Here is a 20,193-nt window from a genome sequence, read left to right as displayed (position 1 = left end):
GAATAAAGGGGTATAAACTGTCAAATGTATGAAAGTTATATTTTGAGCTGATAATCCTTATGGATATAGGGTTGGACGATTTTAGGGATATGGATCACCTAGAAATCGTCCAAGGGCTTATCCAGGAAGGGATTTGGATTGCTTTGAGGCTAAGTTATCCAATTAGGGTTTAAGGGTGGAACCCTAGGAGCTCACAGTATAAATAGACCCATAGGGTTGGGGAAATCGGCTATCATTGTGATTGGACAAACCCTAGAGCCAATTTCCCTCTTCCCCGTCTCTCTCAAATCATCTTCTTGCTAGTTGGTGTTTGTAAGCCATTAGAGGAGTGACATTTGTGACACTTAGCTCCAAGAAGAAGAAGGTTTCAAGCCATGAAAGTCTTGGAATTATTGCATGTTCAATTAGTGAAACCTAGATCCAAGCTATAGGGTTGTATGTGCACATAGGTAAAGTTTTTATGTCCAAAACCCATCAGTGGTATCAGATTCATGATTGGTTTCAATTGAATATGATGCTTAACTATTTTACTTGCTGAAAATTGGTTTTTTTGCCCTCTGTCGACACAACTCGGCGAGTCAGTTTTTGGACTCGGCGAGTTGGCCCTACTCAGCGAGTCCGAGCGTAAAACAGAGGATAATTCGGGATTTTGTTGCTGTTTTGTCTTGGATTGATACCTAAATCGTTTTATTATGTAAAAATCCGAATTTTAGCTTAATTTAATGATTATCCTTGACATAAATAAAGATAATTTCAAATCTTTTAAATATTGATTATTTATATGATAAATATTGGACTATTTAAGATTATTTGGTAATTATCTAATGACTAAAATTGGATTAGGTCAAATATAGATAAATATGAAATTAATTTTTTAATTTGAATTATTTGTTATTTGATCCCTATTGTTTGAAAAAGTTCAATTTCTATCCCGAAGTTTTGAAATTTGAATTTTGTGATTAATAGTTTAATTTAGAAGAATTTAAATTTCAACCCCTAGAGTTTTACAAGTTTAAAATTCAACCCTATACTATTATATTATTAAAAGCTTAAAAAATGTATAAGTAAGATTAAAATGCTAGTCTTATCGTTAGCAGGCCTCATTCACGAAGTCGGTCTATAAGGTGGGTATAAGGTTGTTGCCTATAAAATGGCGCTTAATGGGTGTACACTCACACCCACCGCTTGCTTGATCGGTGGAGGGTCGTTAGCCGAACGGGTAGGATAGGGCAACTCTCTCTCCTCATTAATAAGTATAATCTTAGTTACTTTAGGAAAAGTGAATTGATGCAATCCCATGAAATTGCACTTTGCACCCTTGCTAAGAAGTTAGTGGAGCGTGTGTGGTTTACCGGCACACTAATTGGTTCTAAGCAAAGGCGGCAAAGGGTGATTCATTGTTTATCATAGTTCGATGGAGCATGTGTGGTTTAACGGCACATCGAATAGATGATTGTAACAATGAAGGCACCATGTAGATTTGCATGGAAATTCACACCCGCTTTGTGATCCTCGGTATCCCAGTCACAAACTAGAGGGGCATATCGAGATTTAAACATGCCATTGAAAAGTTCATTGAATCTCAAAATCTAGGAATTCTCAATACATTTAAAACTTAAAGATTATGTTTTTCATGGTGAAGAATTAGTGGATCGTCATTCACTTACCTCCAAATTATTTGCATGTTGGATTACGGTATTCCTTTTCTAATATGTAAATAATGTTGTTGGGTCCTAACCCTAATTTTACTTTTTGGGTGTTTAATTAGGGATCCAATTCTAATCAAACTTTGTCATTTATATTTGTAGATGTCGAACACTAACAACGCTGCTGCTAGCTCATTCACACTAATGAGCCTTTGTCAAAAAGTGACTTTCGATGGATCGAACTTTAGCGAATGGATAAGATACATTCGCACGATCTCACACTACGAGGACAAAGAGTATGTCCTTGACGAAAAGCTCGAGATGGTCAACCCGGAAATCGCTACTCCCGAAGAGATGGTTGTCTTTGAGACACACGAACGTGATGCAACGAAAGTACATTGCATCATGATAGCCACTATGAACCAAGAATTCCAAAAGTCCTATGAGGACATGTATCCATATGAAACGCATCAAGACTTGATGGAGAGGTACCACCAAAGCGCGAGGCAAGAGCGCTACGAGATCATCACTAATATGATCACCGCTAAGATGGAAAATGGAGAATCGTTGACTGTGCACTTGCAAAGGATGAAACGATATGTTGATCGTCTTCGCAAGTTAAATGTTAACTTTGGGGAGTATATGCCATCGACATCGTTCTTCATTCCTTGCCTTCATGCTACAACCAATTTAAGATGACCTACCACATGAACAAGGAAGAGGTCACCCTAAGCAAACTCCAAGGACTCCTTAGGACTGCTGAGAGCAACCTAAAGGACAAGTCTGTTGCACCATCTCCCACACCAACCGCTGCCCCTGTTTTGGCTATAGGGTAGGGAAGGGGTAAGAAGAGCAAGGATCCATCAAAGAGCCACCGCAAGGGAAAGTCCCAAGATGGTTCCTCATCTAGTGGGACCAAAGTTGATCCTGCTAAGCCCAACCCTAACCCCAAGGAGGCAGAGTGCCATCATTGCCACAAGATAGGGCATTGGAAGAGAAGCTGCCCAGAATACCTGCAAGCCATCAAGGAGGGAAAGATCAATTTTGCAGGTATATACACAATTAAATCTAGTAATTCATCTCACACTATTTCTTGGGTTCTTGATACAAGATCTGGTTACCACATTTGTTCTGATTTGTAGGGGCTAAGAAGAAATAGAGATGTGGAGCAAGGAAGAATAAATCTAATCATGGGAAACAGAAGATCGTCGCCTATCACCAAAATTGGAGTGTATTCTTTAGTGCTTAGTAATGGATTAGGTCTAGATTTAAATAATTGTTGCTACTCGCCTGATATGGCAAGAAACATCATTTCATTTCATGGTTTGTTTAGACAAGGATTTAGATATTCGTTTAATAATATGAATGGTTCTATTTATGCTTATCTAAATGGTGTTTTATACTTTGAAGCAATGCCTTGTAATGGAATTTATGAGACTGTTATGGTTGTAGATAACCTAGGAAATGATGTGTTGTGTATAGATTCTTCCAACAGTATGGATAAGGCATCTTTGTGGCATTGTCGTCTTGGACATGTCAACAAGAAGCGCATAGCCCAACTCCAAAAGGATGGAGTGTTGGAGTCATTCGACCTTAGGGAAGATGACACGTGCGGATCTTGTTTACTTGGAAAGATGACCAAGTCACCCTTCACTGGCACTTGTGAGAGGGGTGATGGTTTATTGGATCTCATACATACCGATGTATGTGGGCCCTTTAGATCCACCACAAAGGATGGAAACTGCTTCTACATGACTTTCACCGATGATTATAGTAGATATGGGTATATTTACTTAATCAAGCACAAGTCTGAAACATTTGAAAAGTTCAAAGAGTTCAAGAATGAAGTGGAGAATCAATTGTGCAGGAAAATCAAGATGCTTCGATCCGATCGAGGAGGAGAGTACCTAAGTCTTGAATTCCACGACTATCTCAAGGAATGTGGAATAGTTTCGCAATTGACGCCACCTAGGACACCGCAGTTAAATGGTGTGGCAGAAAGGCGCAATCGAACCTTGTTGGACATGGTTCGTTCTATGATGAGTCGTACTTCACTACCTATCTCATTTTGGGGGTATGCCTTAGAGACTGCTGCCCATATCCTTAACTGAGTCCCTACTAAGAAGGTTGCCAAAACACCTCACGAGATGTGGACAGGGAAAGCTCCCTCGTTGGCACATATCAAGGTTTGGGGTTGTGAAGTTTTCGTAAGACGAGAAACACATGACAAGCTCGAACCTCGTAGTGAGCGATGTATTTTCATCGGCTACCCACAGAAATCCTTTGGATATCTCTTCTATAGACCGATTGACAATGTGGTCTTCGTTGCGAGGAGATGGGTTTTTCGAGAGAGAGAACTCATAAGCCAAGGAGACAGTGGGAGGCAAATCGATCTTGAAGAGATTCAAGAGTCGAATGATGAAGGAACCTCCACCACTGGCGCTCAACCTGATGAGGAAACTCCGGTTGAACCCATTGACAAATCATTACCTCTTAGACGTTCCGAAAGAGTTAGAGTTCAACCCCACTTTTAGGGTTTTCATATTACTACTGAAGGGGACACGTATATTAGTGATGGTACACTAATAAATCTAGATGAACCTAATAGCTATAAGGAAGCCATGGCAGGCCCGAAGTCTGAAAAATGGAAAGAGGCAATGGACAGCGAGATTCAGTCCATGTATGACAACCAAGTTTGGAATTTGGTTGACAATGTGCCCGGACGTAAAATGGTTGGGTGCAAATGGATCTTCAAGAAGAAGACCGACATGGATGGGAATGTGCACATGTACAAGGTGCGATTGGTTGCGAAGGGCTTTACTTAAACTCCCGGAGTTGACTATGATGAGACCTTCTCACAAGTTGCGAAGATAAAGTCTATTAGAGTGATGCTAGCTATTGCCGCATTTCATGATTATGAAATATGGAAAATGGATGTCAAGACTGCTTTCCTTAATGGGAAGTTGGCTGAGGATGTTTATATGGCTCAGGCAGAGGGTTTTGTCGATCCGAAGCATCCGAATAGAGAGTGCAAGCTTGAGAAGTCCATCTATGGACTTAAGCAAGCGTCTCACAGATGGAATCTTTGCTTTGATGAGAAAGTCAAAGAGTTTGGATTTCTACGAAGCGAAGATGAATCATGTGTATATGTCAAAGCCATTGTGAGCATAGTTAGCTTTCTCATTTTGTATGTCGATGACATACTGCTCATAGGAAATGACGTCCCGACTCTGCAGGAGGTGAAGTCCTGGCTCGGGAAGTGCTTCGCTATGAAGGACCTCGGAGAGGCTTCCTATATTTTGGGAATAAGGATAGTGAGAGAAAGAAGTAAGAGACTAATAGGACTTAGTCAGAATACTTACTTAGATAAGGTACTAAAACGTTTTAGTATGGAAAACTCGAAGAAGGGAGAACTACCGATACAGAGTAATACCAAATTGAGTAAGACTCAAAGTCCGAGTACCGAAGCTGAGATAGCTGAGATGAGTCGAGTACCTTACGCTTCCGGAGTTGGCTCGATCATGTATGCTATGACTTGTACTCGACCTGATGTGGCCTTCGCTTTGAGCATGGTCAATAGATATCAAGGGAATCCTGGTAGAGCGCATTGGATTGCGGTCAAGAACATTAAGTACCTTCGGAGGACAAAGGAATGGTTTTTAGTCCTCGGAGGGAGTGATGACTTAAAGGTGCAAGGGTATAGTGAAGCTAGTTTCAAGACCGACAGGGACAAGTACCGTTCGCAGTCGGGATGGGTCTTTACCCTAAATGGAGGAGCGGTAACTTGGAAAAGTTCCAAACAGGAAACTATAGCTGATTCAACGTGCGAATCAAAGTATATTATAGCGAGCGAAGTGTCAAAGGAGGCAATATGGTTGAAGAACTTCATTGGCGATCTTGGAGTTGTGCCAGCCATTAAGGAGCCCATGGAGATTTTCTGTGATAATGAAGGAGCGGTTGCCTTGACCAAGGAACCGAGGGATCATGGTAGATCTCGGCATATCGATAGAAAATATCACTTTATTAGGCATCGAGTAGAAGAAGGACACCTCGTGGTTAAGAGGATATCATCAGAATATAACCCAGCAGATCCGCTTACGAAGGGACTGAGCAGGGTCAAGCACTTGCAGCATGCTAGGAGTATTGGGCTGAGGGGTGATATTAGTTTAGATTAGATAGTATTAGAAACATGTAATAGATAAATGTAACTGACATTTGATGATTAAATAAAGGAGTGTTATTTATAAGTATTGTTATTGTCTTATGTTAATTGTTTAGCTATTGTTTCACTTTGCATGTTTTGACTTCCAGAATAATTAAGTTTATTAAGAATAATCGAATTATTCAAACAGTCAACAATCGTTCATATGTTGGAAGTAGGTATGAATGAAGATTGTCATGAATTGGTGTGTAGATTGTCTAAATGGTATTAGACATAGCAAAGAGTTGTTGCAGCGTTCATGAGTTCTTATGAACAAGTTTTGAGCATTTGAATAAACCCACGCTTGCTAGAATCACTTTGAAGTGATCGCAAGACGATAATATCATATGGTCTTAAAACGTAGATATATGGTTTATTATTTACTAATTAGTTGTACATTGATAATGCGAAATCGCATCAGTAAATTGATGTCATAAAACGCATTGTTGTGTATACTTGGTTAGTTGACAAGTAACTGCATATAAGTCGAAGTTTATCTGTTACTTTTATCTAAGAAGGTAAAAGTGATATCCCGACCGCTTGATGATTTGATTTGACTTATGTGCCGGGCCCGGTCAGGACTGAATTGATGTGTTCAATTAAGTTCTATGTGAAATAAATCTGAGATCAAGAAAAAGTTGTTGGACGATGAGAATGACTATGTCTCATGAAATCGTCAGCACGATATCAAAACAGAGGGTTGTACGATCCCTTATCTAAAGGACAGGTTACTGATAAGATCAGAGTTTACAGCATCTTCGAGAGCTACGATTGGTAATCGGATTGTGTTTGCGTTTATAGTTACTAGACTTATCCAAGTGGGAGACTGTTGGATTAGTGTCTAAGGCTGTAACTATATTTAGTAAGTACTTGACCCGATTGTGCATAGTCCTTTTGGGTTGTCTTCACCATAGCAACTTGACAGGGTGATTTAGAGAGAAGAGATATTATAATTAATATATTATAAGAATAATATATTAAAAGAATAATTTTATTTTTTGATTAATATAAGTCATAAATTAATTAGGAATTAATTTGGTGACTTAAAGAGATTAATTGAATAAAGGGGTATAAACTGTCAAATGTATGAAAGTTGTATTTCGAGCTGATAATCCTTATGGATATAGGGTTGGACGATTTTAGGGATATGGGTCACCTAGAAATCGTCCAAGGGCTTATCCAGTAAGGGATTTGGATTGCTTTGAGGCTAAGTTATCCAATTAGGGTTTAAGGGTGAAACCCTAGGAGCTCATAGTATAACTAGACCCATAGGGTTGAGGAAATCGGCTATCATTGTGATTGCAGAAACCCTAGAGCCGATTTCCCTCTTCCTTATCTATCTCAAATCATCTTCTTGCTAGTTGGTGTTTGTAAGCCATTAGAGGAGTGACATTTGTGACTCTTAGCTCCAAGAAGAAGAAGGTTTCAAGCAAGTAACTCAAGGTATTATTCTAGATCTTTTTTCATATGTTTTGTTCTTAGATCTAGCCATGAAAGTCTTGGAATTATTGCACGTTCAATTAGTGAAACCTAGATCCAAGCTATAGGGTTGTATGTGCACATAGGTAAAGTTCTTATGTCCAAAACCCATCAATACTTTACATAACAAGTGAGCATTACACTAGGATTTACTATACGAACGAAACACACACTTTGAATAACTATAATAGGTATAGTTTACGAGGAAATCATGAACATTTACATACTAGAAACACTATTTCAAAGAGATACTTTCATATACATGAACAAATGGACATTTTCATACGTAAATATATTTTATACTAAGTTTTGTGAGACATTTCACGTACTTTCGAGTATGCATTTTAAGTCATGTATTATATACCATAATCCCTTGTAGGGGGAGCGTGATACTTGTGTATAGATCTATACTGGATTGACAATCCCGCACCTAAGTTATTAGCTACAGCTAGGTCGGCAAGCCTGAGGTGACAAACGTCATAACATTTCAATGCCTGAAGAACGTTGTTACAGGCAGTCTGGGTCATTAGTATGCTTATAAAACTCACATGGAGTATTAAGAACTTATTGATTTACAGGGTTATCAAATGCCTTAGTGATTTTATACTTACACAAATATACAACTCTAGGCATGAAAAACACGATTGCATTTCAGTTTTGGAACTTTTAAACTACCATACACTTATGAACGGATATTGGATTTATAAAAGCAAACCCTCAAAACAGTCGAGTCTTTGTAGAAGACTACTTTTATACTAGTAGGAAATATTGGATTTTCTAGGAGTTTTTCGAACATCTACAAACAAATTTCATTTGATTTTATTCAAACAACAACATTAAATACTTATGAACTCACCAGCTTAAATGCTGACTTGCTCTTTCAAAAATACTTGTATTTCTCAGGGATTCAGTACTACAGGTAAACTACTGCTTTTGAAGAAGGGACGTTGCGGTGTTAGTTTAATTTCATTTTGACAACATATTGTAATTGATATTTTGGAACATGTAATACCTACAAATGATGTAACTTTTTCAATTATATATATTTTGGTTGTGTTTACTTTCTTTACTATGTATTCAACTGTTTTTATACTACATGAAGTCATCCGCCTTCGAACGATTCCGCCGTTCAGGTTTGGGGGTGTGACACTTGACAACTATTGGTTGGAACTCAGGAATTAGGGACTCAAAAGATATTTTATCCTCCTTAAGGAGTGATAATGGGGAAAAAGGAGTGTTTGGATTTTTTATGTTCGGAACCTCTCCCATGAATGACAAATTTTGCAATTCCTTTAGGGGATTATTAATTGGTTTCGGAAAACTCGCTTCCGAGAGCAGGAGCTTTTGACCATGGATGACGAAAATTATGAGTCATTCAAATGTCAGCTTCAAGCATGTCTACAGAGTTATGCAAAGCATCTATTTTGGCATTGAGACGTTTGTTATCAGAAATCAAAATGTTTCGTTCAGAATAAGTAATTTCACATTTATCCTTCAAAATGATACATTAATCTTTTGACATTAGAAGTTCTTGTTCTAGAGACTCGATTTTCAATTTCTTATCCTCAAAACGTAATCTAAGACGACTTAGTTCACAGTCTTTCTTCTCACTGGCTTCTATGGCAGACTCATAGGCTTTATAGATAGTGTTCATATATGTTTGGGTCTAAGTCAGAGAAGGTTCACATAAAGTCAAATCAAAATTATTATCAGAGATCATGGATTTTACCTGCTGAACAATGCTTCGACCTGGTGGATCATTAGTGGCCATGTAGCAGTAGTGAGGTTCAGCAACATCATCTTCATCTTGGATCCAGAAGACCAATAACCTTCATCACATACAACTGTTTGTCTAGCCATCAAACACATGTTTCTTCCGGTTACTACATCATCATCATCTCCGGATGACCAGTATCCTTCGACATCTCTTGAAACAGTAGTAACAAAGGCTTTCTGACTTTCAGCCATTTCTTGTGCTCTTCGGACATAATAACCTGAGTCCTTGATTTTTAGTTTTTTTGGAGCATCAGCTAAACAATCTTTGGCAAAGTGGTTTGCATGACCACATTTGTGACACATAATCTTTGGTTTTTCTAAGTTGGAATTTTGAGAGGATTTCGGGGCTCAGTTTGATTTAGTGAGGTTAGGCTTGTATGCAGGAGGGTTTTTGGAGGTATTTTTTGGTTCAGGAGCAGAATATGGTTAAGGATGGTTTTGGTGAGGAGCACTGAACCTGTTTTGGTATGGTTTGTAAGAGGGATTGAAAGGTCGTTTGTATTTCATGGAGAGTAAGGCAAACTCTTGTTGGAAACGGAGTTCAGAATCCGAAGTTTCGGAATCATCATCAGGATAGATATGTGTGGATAAGGAGGTTAAGGATAACTGAGTCAGAGGAACAGCGGGTTTGTAAGGTTCCGGAGCAGGTGGGTTCAGAATGATTGATTCAAAAGAAGTAACTAGAGCGAGTGGTCCTCCGGAAAGTTCTCTTATGGTTTGAGCAACATTGGATTCATGTCCCTGAAGCTCATCAAAAAGTTGATAGAGTTTCAATTTTTTAAGGAACCATTACTTTGAAGACATGAATTTACATTTGCTCATCCTTTACCAAGACTGTTAATGAACTTGAGATTGTACTTGAGAGGGGTTCGAACAATCCTATGAGTAGTCATGTTGTTGACAACGATTCCATATCAGTTGGAGGCTGAGGCTACGAATTCACCTGGAGTGGTAGTGAAAGTGTCAAAGTCATTGACAACCAAGGTGAGGCGTTTGTCCTTCATAATTTCGGAGCCTTCAATTAGATCCTGAAGAGTGTCCCAAATTTATTTGGTGGATTTTCATAGCTTGATGTGCTCAAAGAGTGATGGAGGAACACCAAACACCATTTCCGAGAAGGCAACTTGATCAGCATGCAGCTTTTCAACATCATCTGCAGTTAGAGGGGCTGGACGAGCTTCATCTTGACCCATAAACTGAGCAGCAGCATCTCTTACAATGGTTCTAACAAGAATATGTGGACCTTCTTTCACGGATCTCCAGATCTCTTCACCTTTATCTTCGGCCAAAAGGAATCTTTCCATTCTGACTTTCCAGTGATCATATTCTTCCATAACTAGCAGTGGGGCATGTGTAGGGCCACCCATGCTATTTGCGATTTGCATTGAAATCATTTGTTGAGGATTTCAAGCAGCCATTGAAGTCAAGATATCTTCAATCTTAAGTAGTATATAGAAGAACTTTTATCTTTAACACAGAAATGGTTGAAATACCAAAGTAAGTTCAAACCAACTATAATCTGATCTTATGGATTCAAAGGACAGCCAGTAAAACTCTGATACCAATTGAGAGAACCAGATCTTTGCGCAGGGACAAGGTTTGAGAACTCAAACCTTGAGTGAATGCTTGAGATCAATGTTTGCTTGCAAATAGATGTTCAAGTCAAGGCTGGAATGACCAGTCAAGTCTTAGATAATTAGTTCAACAAATGATCAAGACATTAAGTATGAATAAGTAGATAATGATCAAGGAAAAATCAATAAATGAACAAGTAGAATGTTTTGATGTAATAAAGATAAATGCCAAAAGTGAGAGAAAAGATTCGTCATTGACTTGTATTGAATGCTCCTGTATATAGGAGAGAGTATTACAGTGAATTAACCAAGTAACTTACATAGGACTCGACAAAAGAACTATTTCTGACATTCTGATTGTCCTAAATCAACATTTGACTAAGTCCTATCAAATGTTACATCAAAATAAAAGACAAACTTAATAAATGCATAAGAAACAAAATAACTTCAGTCCGGACAAATAATGTTCCAAGATGAAGGTTTGGTTCCAGATCATTAAGCACTCCGGACTTCAGGATCAATTACTGAATGTGTTTCTCTTCAAGGTTCTTCACTCCTTTTCTCCAGCTCCGGACATGTTCCGGATCACATCTATCTTCGGAATCGACAGCCTTCGGAATATATACTTAGGATTGCTAGAGGTTCACTTTCAGGTTCCAACACTCTTAACTGATTTAACTGAGTCTTCTAATTGCAAAACTCGTGATGCATTATAATACCTACCACGTCACGGTGCGAGCTCTTAGGCTTCGGCTACACTCTGACCGACCCATGGTGCCTTTCTCGGATATCATCCTATTTTCGCCACTACGGAGCGGTACCCATATACAATGTCGCGGTGCAAAGTACATTCTACTCTACTTATGATGAGAGCATTATCCTTTTTAGTGCTCTGCATACCACACTATGTTAGGATACTCACCACATTGCGGTGGCTAAACATCAGTAGCTTCCTTAGTTGATTCCATTCCAACTTAAGACAACTTTCTTCTAATTATCAAACACTCATATCCTCTTTGTTCTAAACTAATTTTCTATGATCTTTATGTCAACGCGAAGGTGGGAAGATTTCTACAAATCCATTAAGTCATTACTTACAAACAACATACGAGTATTAATCTATTAAGTAACAAACTTGATCCAAAAAGCATAAAATTCTCATTTTACCCTTAATTGCCCAAATGGATCATCTCTCGCATATCTTATCTTGAAATCACTTATTTCATTTTATAAAAGTCACATAAACTGATCTCAACTCATTTCTTGAAAATATATCTTCTAAATTCATGAAACTTCTCTAAATAACCATATTGCCATTTTAGTCGATTATCTAACCAAAGTCAAATCTCTCTAAATTTTAGGTTCATACAAGCTTAATTGTTGATCGTTAAATACGATAAAAGTTGGTGCTAGGCGGCCGTTTCCTATTCGATCTATATCTGTTATAGGCGGCCTAATCGGTCAAAATTTAAAACTATTAAAATTTTTAATTTTCCACTAGTAAAAGAAACTTTTAAATTTTTAAGATTATAAAATTTTAAATTTTAAAGTTATGCACCAAAATTATCAAATATTATACGAAGATTTTTAAATTTTAAAATTTTGAAATATTAAAACTCTTATTTTCTTATGATGTATTAAGTTTTGCTTAATTTTTTTAATAATTTATGGTTTTCAATTAATCTCTCATTAATCTTTTGACCCTACCCTCAGTAAACAAAGTGTAGTATGCTTTTATGAAAGCAATTTCTCTATCAGGCACAATAACACATGGAGCTAAACATTTTTCTATAATGGAATTTGGACAATTTAATGCATAAGTATAGTTGCACTCATTTTCCTTATGCATATTGAAAAATACTATCGCAAATGTCATATTTGTTGGAGTTACACAAACAATCTCTAGTAAAGGCATATCATACATATTTGTTTTATATGTCACCTCCATTAGCAACACATGTGGTATTGCATGTCATATTTCATTCGAGAATGTATAAGAGAAGAACATATCTTTCAAGACTCTGATAATAATAATCATTATTTTTCAGTCGTGACATCAAAACTTGCATTTTGTTGTTACCCGGTCTTTCTTTTTCTCCGAATTTTGTGGTGCATGTTGTATATAGTTTTGAGAATAGATACATTTTTTACTTTTTGCTTCTTTAGCGTAGATAGTATATATTTTGGTTTCACATTCTTTTGTAACAAATATTAAACTATTAGAACTTCACTTTTAGTTAATCTTCTTGCAAACGGATCCTCTTCAAGATATAATGTCCTTAACAAACGGATCCTCTTCAAGATATAATGTCGGTTAAGGATTATGTAGTTCACTATTTCATCTTTAAAATCCGACAACCGTTCACCTGCAAATATTTCCTACCAAAGAAAATGGTCAATTTATCTTTTTGGTGTCGGTGTTTCTTGTAGAGATTTACGTATTTTTGTATATATCTCCTGATCACACTTAAATTAAACATTGAAGTTATGTTTTGAAGGTTGTATACGTCGATAACATAACAAAGAGAACGTCTTGTTTGTTGCACCCAATCTACTAAGTCCTACGAGAGTTTGTGCACCTGAAAAATGATATAATAATAATAATAAAGTTCTAGATGATAATCTTAATATAAATGTATATTAACAAATAAACTTTATACCGTATTACTTTCAAACTCGAAGTGTTGTCAATTAAGTAACTAGTTTCTTTATCGGTTTTGTTCTCATCACCACCATTTGAGTTTGTTCATAATTCCTTTGATTATTGAATTGAAATTTTTCTTCCCAAACCGTCGTCATCTAAACAAGAAAAAATTGTTTAAAAAGAATTTCTTTCTGTGAAATTTTCTACTTATAATAACAGTCGTAAGATATGCAAATGGAGAATGAAACAATATCTTTTTATAAAAAGTTTATGAATATAAGAAAAAATAATAATAATTCCCTTCACTCAATATCTATTTATCTTAAAGGGACACAATATAAGAAAAAAGAATAAAATGTTTTCTCATTCAAAAAGTAAGACATTTACATACACTCTTGGTTGCACTAAATTTTTTTTATATATACTTTTTGATCTTATATGATACAAGATAATGACGAATGTTAACAAATATTAAAAATATAATTATAATGTTAATTTACAAACAAATAATATCAATTTTATGCATAAGTCAATAAAAACTTAAGACAATGAAAATAGTTTAAAGAAATTAAATAAATAGTAAATGAATAAAATAAAAATGTTAAATGTTAAATAGTAAATGAATAAATTAAAATGTTAAATGTTAAAGATATATAATCTAACCTTTATATAAATAAAAGGGGTTCAAATGAAAATTCATATAGTAGTTGAACACAACTTTTGTCTTTTAATAAAAATGTTAAAAGATGTTTGGATAATGCAAAGACCTTTTAAAATAATTTTTTTTGTATAAAAGAAAATTTTAATGTTTCAAAAGTTAGAAAATCTTATTTTTTTGTGATTTTTTAGACTTTTTAAAATGAAAAGATTATTTTTATTTTAAAAACAAATACAAATACATTTTAAAAACTATTTTTTAGAAAAAGTATTTAACCAAAAGATACTTTTACAAGAATATTACCTTTTATAAAAATATTTTTTTGATTTGGACGAGAGTTCTGAAAAAGACACATTGCCAATCTTTTCTTTCATCTCGGAGGAAATGCAATCGGAAGGGCTAATACAAAAAAAGACTTTTAATATCAAAAAGTAATCCGGTGTGATATCTCCTTGCCTTTATAAGCGAGCTAGATATCAAGCATTAAACACAATCCAATGGCTTTGCTCTATAGCCTCGATATGCTTCTCCTCTCAGTTTTGTTGTTTGTTTCTATTTCTGTATTCCTTTACAGGAGAAGGTCCCATCCTGCTACTAATTGGCCTGTTTTTGGGATGACCCCCCATCTCATTCTGAATGCTTACCGAGTCCATGATTTCGCCACTGATCTTCTCAAACAGAACCATGGTACTTTCATGTTTAAAGGTCTTTGGTTCGGCAATATGGATATGCTTGTCACCTCGGACCCCACCAATATTCACTACATGTTGAGCAAGAACTTCCCAAACTATCCTAAGGGACCAGAATTCCATAAGATTTTTGATATCCTTGGAGATGGGATCTTTAACTCAGATCACGAGGTATGGGAAATCCAAAGGAAAACAACCATGTCTCTACTCAAACACCCAGACTTCAATTCTCACCTGGAAAAAAATATTAGGAACAAGATCGAGAAAGGGCTTCTCCCTCTCCTTGATTTGATCTCCCATAATCAGCAAGCCATCGATTTGCAGGAAATATTTCAGAGGTTTACTTTTGACGCTATCTGTGCATTACTTTTAGATTATGATCCTGAAACCCTGTCCGTCCATTTACCATATAATGCCTGCGAGAAGGCCTTCACTGATGCCGAAGAAGCTCTTCTGTGGAGGCATGTGTTGCCCGAAAGAGTTTGGAAGTTGCAACAGAGATTCGGGATGGGCAAGGAGAAGAAGTTGACCGAAGCTTGTAAGGTTTTTGATGAATTTATTTATAAATGCTTGTCACGGAAAGAAGAAGAGTTTGGTAATGATGGAAGAGTAGAGAAGGAGGAGACGACCGGGTTGTTAGAATCTCTAATGACAAGTTTCCAAGGACAAACTGGGATTTCAGGGGACTCGAGAAGGTTTTTAAAAGATACGATACTGAATCTGATGATTGCTGGGAGAGACACCACAAGCACAGTTCTTTCATGGTTTTTCTATCTCCTTGCCCAAAACCCTAGCATAGAGAGCAAGATCCGAAGGGAGATTGAGAACCAAGTTGGTGGTTCAGATTGGAAATATTGTTTGGGTGTAAAAGAGTTGAAGAGTCTTGTTTATCTTCACGGAGGTTTATGTGAAGCATTACGGCTGTATCCCCCTGTTGCTTTGGAGCACAAGTCGCCATATGAGGCAGACGTCCTTCCAAGCGGACATGCAGTGAATGAGAACAGCAAGATTATTCTGTCGTTCTACTCCATGGGAAGAATGGAATGGATATGGGGGAAGGACTGCATGGAATTTAAGCCGGAGAGATGGTTTTCAGGAGGAAAAGGAGGGATAAAATACGTACCATCTTATAAGTTTACAGCGTTTCATGCGGGGCCACGGACATGCTTGGGTAAGGAAATGGGTTTTATTCAGATGAAAATGGTGGCGATTGCAATCATTTATCATTACCATATCGAGGTGGTCGAAGGTCATAAGGTTTGTCCAAGCGATTCCATTATACTCCAGATGAAACATGGTTTGAAGGTCAGGCTCAGCCCTATTAATTAGGCAGATCAGGGCTTGAAGATTGAATTACAAAACAAATTAAGGAAAGTAACTTTCATGAATTATTTTTACTTTTTTTTTTTTTTTTTTTTTTGCAAAAGTGATGTGGGGTGTAGATATAGTGTATGTGTACAAGCATGTATGTTTAAAAAAATAATTTGATGGTTAATAGCTAAATTATGAGTGATAATATTTGTAGCGTTGAAATTAATATAAGGTAATGTAAATGATCTCCCTTAAGTTATTTTATAAGGGCATAAAATCATTTTTTTGGGTTTAAATGTCATTTTAGAAAAAACTGAAGTGTACCCCTTGCCTTTTCATCAAATTCACATATGTTCTACCTCCTTTTATATAACATCTCCACTTCCTCATATCATAATCAATGACATCATAACCAAATCCTAAATCACATTTGGTTGTGCATTGGTTGTGCAGAATCCTGCCTTTCCTTTCAAATGATAAAAAAAACAGCAGATTTGATAAGTCTGCATACTGTATAGACCTTTTGGACAGTCATATAACAATGGACATCGGAATCGTAAGGATGGTGGTACTTGCAGCCGCTGTGGTGGTGTGGGAGAAATTGGTGTCGACAACAGTGGTCAATTCAAACGACAGCAATGCCGACAAGAGAACAATCAGATTAAGTCGGGATTAGGTGTTTTTAGTGACATCCATTTAACCCCAAAACCATTTTCTTAAAACCACTTTGACGTTGCTTACTAACCCAATTTAATATGAGGTATATTACATAACTGACAAATGATTTATAAAACTTTATTATATATAGATAGGGAGTGGTTATCATTTAAACCACTCCCTATATATAGGTAAAGGTTCAAATGAGAACCAAAAAAAAACTTTACACCCATTAAACATCAGATCTGATACACTAAAACTTCAAAAAAAACTTTCAATCTCTCTCAAACTTTTTCAAAACTCTCATGAATCTTCAAGAACTCATAAACTTCAACACCACCTCTACCATCGACTGCCACCACCTACCTCCGTCAGACACCACCGCAACCATCTAGAATCGTCGCCTCCCTCAAATGTTGCAGCTCTACCACCACCTTAGATTGCTGACCAAACTCACAAGCACCATCTCCTGGCTCTCACTTCTGAAGCTTGACGTCATCCGCTACCTACTACTACTGTTGTCTTCTTTTTCTGATGACTTCTCCGACTGAACAGTAGCGCCGCTACAAAGAACCTGCAATTGTCGCCTCCAGAACCTTACACAATCGGCGCTGCTCATCGTCAACCACCAGATCCAACATTCCGCCGTCCAGATCTGACATTCCGTCCTCCAGATCTACAATCTTCGGTTCAGATCTATGATTTCTGCTACCACCGACGTTCAGATCTGAGAATTTTGGTACAGATCTATGATCTCCATTGCATTAGATACTCCAGATCTGTGATTTTCCGACCATCGTTGCATTAGATCTTCCGGATCTATGACTTTCGCGACATCATTTTACTCCTCTCGCATCTGCTCCGCCACAAACACCACCAGAAACACCTTCAGGTATCAGATTTGTTCCACCAGCTGTCAACTCCTCATTCTTTCGCTTATGTTTCACCACAGCCGTCATTTTCTCCTACAAACACCGCCTTCACATTGCTTCAAATCTGCTTTCATGATGATCTATACTATTACAAGCTCCGATCTGCCAACCGACTACACTGGAGCAAATCTGAAGCCAAAAAAGTTTTTTTGTGGTTAGATTTATCAAGAAATAACAAAAACTTGTCTTCTTTGGTGGCTGGTGGTGGTTCCACCATCTTATGATATTTTATGGTAAGATCTGGTTATTTTTTTTAATAAGAACTCATATTCTGTTGTCGTCTCCCTTTTTTGCTCTCTTTCTTTTTTATTTCTAAAAACTAATTTCTAAAAACAACATGCATACAAGGTGTTTGATGAAATGTGTCAATAAAAATATCTATGTTTTAAGCTGTGAATATTATGAATGAGTATTTGAACTAGTCTGTTAAGTTGTGAATGCATCTCTGAAATAATCTTTTAAGTTACGATTGAGTGTGAACTAATTTTTTAAATTGTGAAATATAAACAAAATAGTATACTAAACTATGATTTTTTTTAATCCATATATGATTATTGTTGCATGGTAAGAGCTTCATATTTGATGAAATATGTATTAAATTGTGAATATATTGAATTAGATGTGAATATTCTACATTGAGTTGTGAATTTTTAAATTAAACTATAAATACACTGAATTAAACTGTGAATTTGATATATTAAATTGTGATTTTTATATAATTTTTATGTTAAATTGCGTACGAATGAATTAAATGTTCGAATAATATTGTTGGTTTTTACTTCTATCATCTATGATGTTATTGGTCGTAAAAAATGTAAATAGACTAAATTAAATTGTGAATAGAAAGAATTAAACTGTGAATTTACTATATTATTTTATGTATAATACACAATTTAAATTGTGAAATTATTATATTAAACGGTGAATTTTGTATATTAAATTGTGAATTCACTATATTAAGTTTTGAATCGACTGTATTAAATTGTGAATTCATTGTATTAAGTTGGACACTAACTATATTAAGAATTAAACGAACTGTGTGAAACTGTGAATTATATTAAGCTGTGAATTTTTTTATAAATTTTGTGTTAAAATATGAATTATTTATGTTTGAATTTTGTATTCATTTTCTTGTAAATATATTAATTTTTGTATTGTATAAATATGTAAGAATGTTGTAGTTTTATAATTATTTTATATTAACTCTAAATAATTGAATTAATATTTTATTAAACTGTGAATGGAGTATTTAATCGGTGAATATATGACTTTATATACATACATATATGATTTTGAAGGAAGGATGGTTGCAATGGTGACACATGGGATTGGTGGCAATGTATTGTGGTGGGTGGTGATGATAAACTTTATTTAACTTCTTTGAAGTTTTGAATTACTACAAAATGGATTGTATTAATTGTGAATTTTGTGAATTCAACTCTAAATAAACTGTATTAAATTATATAATTTATATTATATATATATTAATAAATTATGAATGAAAATACTACATTGTAAAAATTATGAATTTTCCATTTTCTTAAGAAAAAGCACAAAAAATTAGGATTTTTATATGTTTATTAAGCATTCACATGTTTAATAACTATAAAATGGGGTTCTTAGAGTTCTTAATCTTTTTGGGTTCTCATTTGAACCACTCCCTATATATATATATATATATATATATATATATATATATATATATATATATATATATATATATATATATATATATATATATATATATATTATAAACCATATTCAATATTTTTTGAAAATTAAGAGGTATAAATATTATTACATTCTATACAACCCTTGTAGGCTTAACAACCAAGGTCTCGGATATAGAAAAGAAAAACCAAAACAGGCTCCTCATCTTGAAGCCCCTAATTTTCTCTAAACCCTCGATCTTCTCTTCCATATTCTCTAACAACAAATTACCACCACGAAACGGTGTTCCTCATTTTTTTTCTCCAACACCACCACCACCCTCCCCCCCCCCCCCCCCCGCACTATTGACCGCCTACTCCACTTAAATCTCCTATGTCAACCACTATCTTCAATTGTTTCTGCCATCTATGCAGCCGGTACACCCTGGAGGAGGGTCACTAGCTATCCCTGGCCTCATAAATCCTTATGTGCTTGCGTAAATGGTCTTCACTCTCTACTAGATGACGCGTTAGAAGTGCACCTCTACCTCCACTGGTGTCTGTAGCACCTGGTTCTTGGTACGTTGTCTTTTATTAATTCTTTAAAATATTTTGCATTTTGGTCGTGGAGTCGACGAGTTGACGGACCAACTTGCCGAGTAGATGCGGGATGAGACGCGAAGTTTAAGCAGTGGACTCGACAAGTCGGGTCCCGGACTCGGCGAGTAGGCCCTATCTAGACAAAAACCCTAACCCGAGGGTTTGCACCCTATTTAAACACCTTAACTCGGCCTCCTTCGTCCCATTTGCTCCCAAAAGACCGCCATAGCAAACCCTAGCCGTTATTGAAGCAATCTAAGGCATTTGGAGTGATCTTGGTGCTTTTGTGACCCAAGGAAGGAAGGAAAAGCTTGAAGGATCAATGGGAGGCTAGAAGGATCCGATTTTGAGTATCATTTGTCGTCTATAGAAGGTAT

The 20,193-nt window shown here is 36.2% G+C and overlaps 1 pseudogene; it reads left to right on the top strand.

Annotated features, from left to right (window-relative positions):
* Positions 1–14,475: 14,475 nt before the first annotated feature.
* On the top strand, positions 14,476–16,170 carry LOC145064942 (alkane hydroxylase MAH1 pseudogene; annotated as a pseudogene).
* Positions 16,171–20,193: the final 4,023 nt, after the last annotated feature.

Source organism: Lactuca serriola, chromosome 7, assembly GCF_051521515.1.
Source record: "Lactuca serriola cultivar US96UC23 chromosome 7, Lser_US96UC23_V15, whole genome shotgun sequence".
NCBI classification, from domain to species: Eukaryota; Viridiplantae; Streptophyta; class Magnoliopsida; order Asterales; family Asteraceae; genus Lactuca; species Lactuca serriola.
This window is presented reverse-complemented; position numbering and strand designations above follow the sequence as displayed.